We start from the raw sequence: 5921 nt of genomic DNA, 5'->3' as shown, positions 1-5921 counted from the left end.
CACTATACTTTACAGTTGGGATGAGGTTTTCATGTTGGTGTGCTGTGCCTTTTTTTCTCCACACATAGTGTTGTGTGTTCCTTCCAAACAACTCAACTTTAGTTTAATCTATCCACAGAATATTTTGCCAGAAGCGCTGTGGAACATCCAGGTGCTCTTTTGCGAACTTCAGACGTGCAACAAATGTTAATTTTGGACAGCAGTGGCTTCTTCCATGGTGTCCTCCCATGAACACCATTCTTGTTTAGTGTTTTATGTATTGTAGACTCGTCAACAGAGATGTTAGCATGTTCTAGAGATTTCTATTAAGTCTATAGTGGACACTCTAGGATTCTTCTTAACCTCATTGAGCATTTTGCACTGTGCTCTTGCAGTCATCTTTGCAGGACGGCCACTCCTAGGGAGAGTAGCAATAGTGCAGAACTTTCTCCATTTATAGACAATTTGTCTTACCTTGGACTGATGAACATCAAGGCTTTTAGAGATGTTTTTGTAACCCTTTCCAGCTTTATGCAAGTCAACAATTATTAATCTTAGGTCTTCTGAGATCTCTTTTGTTTGAGGCATGGTTCACATCAGGCAATGCTTCTGTGAATAGCAAACTCAAATTTGGTGAGTTTTTTTTATAGGGCAAAGCAACATCTCCAATCTCATCTCATTGATTGGACTCCAGGTTAGCTGACTCCTGACTCCAAATATGTTTTTGAAAAGTCATTAGCCTATGGGGTTCACATACTTTTTCCAACCTACACTGTGAAAGTTTAAATTATGTATTCAATATAGACAAGAAAAATACAATAATTTGTGTGTTATTAGTTTAAGCACACTGTGTTTGTTCATTGTTGTGACTCAGATAAAGATCAGATCAAATTTTATGACTAATTTATGCAGAAATCCAGGTAATTCCAAAGGGTTCACATACTTGTTCTTGCCACTGTATGTGGATTTAACCAGGACAATGAACATTGGTCCTCCAGCACTAGACTGAGGCTCCATGCCACACCACTACCAGCCAGGCAGCCTGACAGCAGTCTTCCTTCACTCCAAACCAAGTGCCTGCTACCTCTTACACCTCCCACCGCCACAGCCTACCCCGCTGCAGCTCCAGCCCGCTGTTCCTGCCCCATCCGTCTTCCCCAGCCCCACATCCCTCACCGCAGCCCTGCCTACCCTAGCCCCATGCTCCAGCCCCATCTCCACACCCCACGTCCCTAGCCCAAACCCCTCAGTCCAAGTCTGCCCCACATCCATTGTCAGCCCCACGCACAACCACGCTGCCTTCCCCATTTCCAGTCTGCCTCACAGCCAGCCTCAGCTCTAACTTCCCCAGTCTGTCTGCCTCACAGCCAGCCTCAGCTCTAACTGCCCCAACCTCAGTCTGCCTCACAGCCAGCCTCAGCTCTAATTGCCCCAACCTCAGTCTGCCTCACAGCCAGCCTCAGCTCTAACTGCCCCAGTCTCTCTGCCTCACAGCCAGCCTCAGCTCTAACTGCCCCAGTCTCTCTGCCTTTCAGACAGCCTCAGCTCTAACTGCCCCAAGCTCAGTCTGCCTCACAGCCAGCCTCAGCTATTCCGTTAACTGCACCAGTCTCATCCCTGTTTACCCTGGGCCATCACAGTGCCATCGCAGTCAGCCTCACCATTCCTCAGATGTCTCTGCACATTATTTTATAAACCTGCAGAATGACAGTGTCTGACTGACTGACTGACTGACTGACTGACTGACTGACTGACTGACTGACTGACTGACTGCTGCATGCCGGTCTACGTGTAAATCATAAAAGGCCCGATTCATGAAGTTGCATATGTGTGAGGTGCTGTTGGTTGGTGGGGTTCTCTATAAAATATCAATGCAATTTATTGGATGTTTGTATATGATGTTCATTCACTGTGGCTAAACTGTGAATTGTTGATCCACACCAAATGAAAGTTATTGGATATTTCTAGCCTTCTGAAGTTGGCCCAAGTTGTGTGGCTTAATATGTTTGTATAAGACTGCCATCTATGGGTCACATAGGGAAATACTGATTATTATTTCATAACTGAAACAATAACAGCAAAGAGAGTCCCTGATAACAGCATACAGCAGTGGAGGCTGCTGAGGGGAGGATGGTTTATAATAACGGATGGAATGGAGTCAGTGGAATGGCATCATCCTCGTGGAAACCACGTGTTTGATGTGCTTGATACCATTCCATTGACCTCATTCCAGCCATTATTATTGCGAGGACCGACACCGGGGATGAGAAGCAGGTACGGGGAGTTGAACATTTAATGAGGAACAGACAGGTAAGAGGACAGGCCCAGCGTCAGCACACGGGTAAACAAGGACATATGACAACAATGCAGAAGCAAGGAACAGAGCGGTGAACCAGACAGATATAGGGAAGGTAATGACAGAGGTGAATGAGTCCAGGTGCGTCCAATAATCGCTGACGCGTGTGACGGGGAAGGCAGGTGTGCGTAATGATGATGGCAGGAGTGCGCAATGCTGGGGAGCCTGGTGCCTTCGAGCTCCAGGGGGGGACGATTGGGAGCAGGCGTGACAATTATGAGCCGTCCTCCCCTCGGCAGCCTCCATTGGCATACAGGTAGTTTAAGTTATATTCCCAATGCCTCGCTACTTGTATAGCCTCACTACTGTATATAGCCAGTCTTTCTACTGTTGTTTTATTTCTTTACCTACCTATTGTTCAGCTAATACCTTTTTTACACTATTGGTTAGAGCCTGTAAGTAAGCATTTCACTGTTGTATTCAGCACACGTGACAAATAAACTTTGATTTGATTTGATTAGACTGAAAGGTTGTGAGGTTGATCAGCCCACTGTTATTGTTCTAGATGAATGTTGGGAAAATACTAGTGGACAAGGCAGTGGCTTTGGATGAACAGTTAGAAAGCTTGCTGAGGAGAGTGGTCTGAGGGAGTTGGAATTTGGCCCTTCTGTGGTGATGGGGGATGTTCCTCCGTGGTAACTACTGGCTCTTATTGTTGATCTAACCTTGGGGGGGGAAAAAATTAAGATTGGCCCGATGTCAGTGATATAGGGAAACTGGTTGACAATTACATTGGTAGACGCTTTTATGCATTTTTACCGCATTTTCCAGATGGCTCCAAGGACCCAGATTGTGGTCGCACAGGAGGAGGTGTTTACTTTCCTGAATTTGATGTGAAGATACAGTATGTAGAAGACAAACAGATGAATTGGCTGTATACTCTGTTGGAGATAGTAGCTGCCCTCCAGTGCAGTGGAGGATGTTCAACCTGTACGAATTGTGCTCAGATTTTTATTTATTTCATCTTTATTTAACCAGTTAGGCCAGTTGAGAACAAGTTCTCATTCACAACTGCGACCTGGCCAAGATAAAGCATAGCAGTGTGACAAAAACAACAGCACAGTTACACATAAACAAACGTACAAACGTACATAAACAAACGTACATAACACAAAAGAAAAGAAAAATAGAAAGATCTATGTACAGTGTGTGCAAACATAGAAGAGTAGGGAGGTAAGGAAATAAATAGGTCATAGAGGCGAAAATAATTACAATTTAGCATTAATACTGGAGTGATATGTGCAGATGATGATGTGCAAGTAGAGATACTGGGGTGCAAAAGAGCAAGAGGGTAAGTAATAATATGGGGATGAGGTAGTCGGGTGTGCTATTTACAGATTGGCTGTGTACAGGTACAGTGATCGGTGAGCTGCTCTGACAGCTGATGCTTAAAGTTAGAGAGGGAGATATAAGACTGCAGCTTCAGAGATTTTTGCAATTCGTTCCAGTCATTGGCAGCAGAGAACTGGAAGGAAAGGCGGCCAAAGGAAGTGTTGGCTTTGGGGATGACCAGTGCAATATACCTGCTGGAGCGCGTGCTATGGGTGGGTGTTACTATGGTGACCAGTGAGCTGAGATAAGGCGGGGCTTTACCTAGCAAAGACTTATAGATGACCTGGAGCCAATGGGTTTGGCGACGGATATGTAGTGAGGGCCAGCCAATGAGAGCATAGAGGTCGCAGTGGTGGGAAGTATATGGGGCTTTGGTGACAAAACCGATGGCACTGTGATAGACTACATCCACTTTGCTGAGTAGAGTGTTGGGGGCTATATTGTAAATGACATCGCCGAAGTCAAGGATCGGTAGGATAGTCAGTTTTACAAGGGAATGTTTGGCGGCATGAGTGAAGGAGGCTTTGTTGCGAAATAGGAAGCCGATTCTAGATTTAATTTTGGATTGGAGATGCTTAATGTGAGTCTGGAAGGAGAGTTTACAGTCTAGCCAGACACCTAGGTATTTGTAGTTGTCCACATATTCTAGGTTAGAACCGTCCAGAGTAGTGATGCTAGTCGAGCGGGAGGGTGTGGGCAGCAATCGGTTGAAGAGCATGCACTTAGTTTTACTAGCATTTGAAAGCAGTTGGAGGCCACGGAAGGAGTGTTGTATTGTGTTGAAGCTTGTTTGGAGGTTTGTTAGCACAGTGTAGATACTGTATGTATTTACTCATTTATCTTACGGAAAATCTAATAGGAGTTATCTACTAAGTAGTTATTGATATTTTTTTTTTTTACTTTTGCAAATGTATTAAATCAAAAACGTAAATATTTCATTTGCATAAGTATTCAGACCCGTCGCTGCACAGCTATTTTCAGGTCTCTCCAGAGATGTTCGATCGGGTTCAAGTCCGGGCTCTGGTTGGGCCACTCAAGGACATTCAGAGACTTGTCCGAAAGCCACTTGTCTTGGCTGTGTTCTTAGGGCGCTCTGGAGCAGTTTACTCTCTGTACTTTGCGCCGTTAATCTTTCCTTCGATCCTGACTAGTAACCCAGTCCCTGCCGCTGAAAAACATTCCCACAGCACAATGCTGCCACCACCATGCTTCACCATAGGGATGTGCCGGGTTTCCTCCAGACGTGACTCTTGGCATTCAGGCCACAGATTTTAACCTTGGTTTCATCAGACCAGAGAATCTTGTTTCTCATGGTCTGAGAGTCTTTCGGCAAACTCCAAGTGGGCTGTCATGGGCCTTTTACTGTGGAGTGGCTTCCGTCTGGCCACTCTACCATAAAGGCCTGATTGGTGGAGCGCTGCAGCGATGGTTGTCCTTCTGGAAGGTTCTCCCATTTCCACAGAGGAACTCTGGAGCTCTGTCAGAGTGACCATCGGGTTCTTGGTCACCTCCCTGACCAAGGCCCTTCTCCCCTGATTGCTCAGTTTGGCTGGACAGCCAGCTCTAGGAAGAGACTTGGTGGTTCCAAACTTGAAGTATGATGGAATCCAATGTGTTATTGGGGCCCTTCAATGCTGCAGAAATGTTTTGGTACCGTTCCTCAGATCTGTGCCTCGACACAATCCTGTCTCGGAGCTCTACGGACAATTCCTTCGACCTCATGGCTTGGTTTTTGCTCTGATATGCACTGTCAACTGTGGGACCTTATATTGACAGGTGTGTGCCTTTCCAAATCATGTCCAATCAATTGAATTGACCACAGGTGGACTCCAATCAAGCTATAGAAACATCTGTAGGATTATCAATGGAAACAGGATGCACCTGAGCTCAATTTCGAGTCTCATAGCAAAGGATCTGAATACTTATGTAAATAAGGTATTTCTGTTTTTCTTTTTTTAATACATTTTCAAACATTTCTAGAAACCTGTTTTCGATTTGCCATTATGGGCTATTGTGTGTAGATTGACGAGGACAAACATGTATTTAATCCAGTTTAGAATAAGGCTGTAACGTAACAAAATTTGGAAAAAGTCAAGTGTTCTGAATACTTTTGTATATGCACTGTATATAACAATGTAGAGTTAATGTAAACCGTGATTGACCACACATTCCAGGACAGTAGGTGGCGGCATGCACTTTAAACCTTTATTTGCGGGCCGCTATTAAACCATGGAAGAAGTAAACGTCATTTGAC

This window comes from Salmo trutta, chromosome 14, assembly GCF_901001165.1.
Source record: "Salmo trutta chromosome 14, fSalTru1.1, whole genome shotgun sequence".
Taxonomy (NCBI): domain Eukaryota; kingdom Metazoa; phylum Chordata; class Actinopteri; order Salmoniformes; family Salmonidae; genus Salmo; species Salmo trutta.
This window is presented reverse-complemented; position numbering follows the sequence as displayed.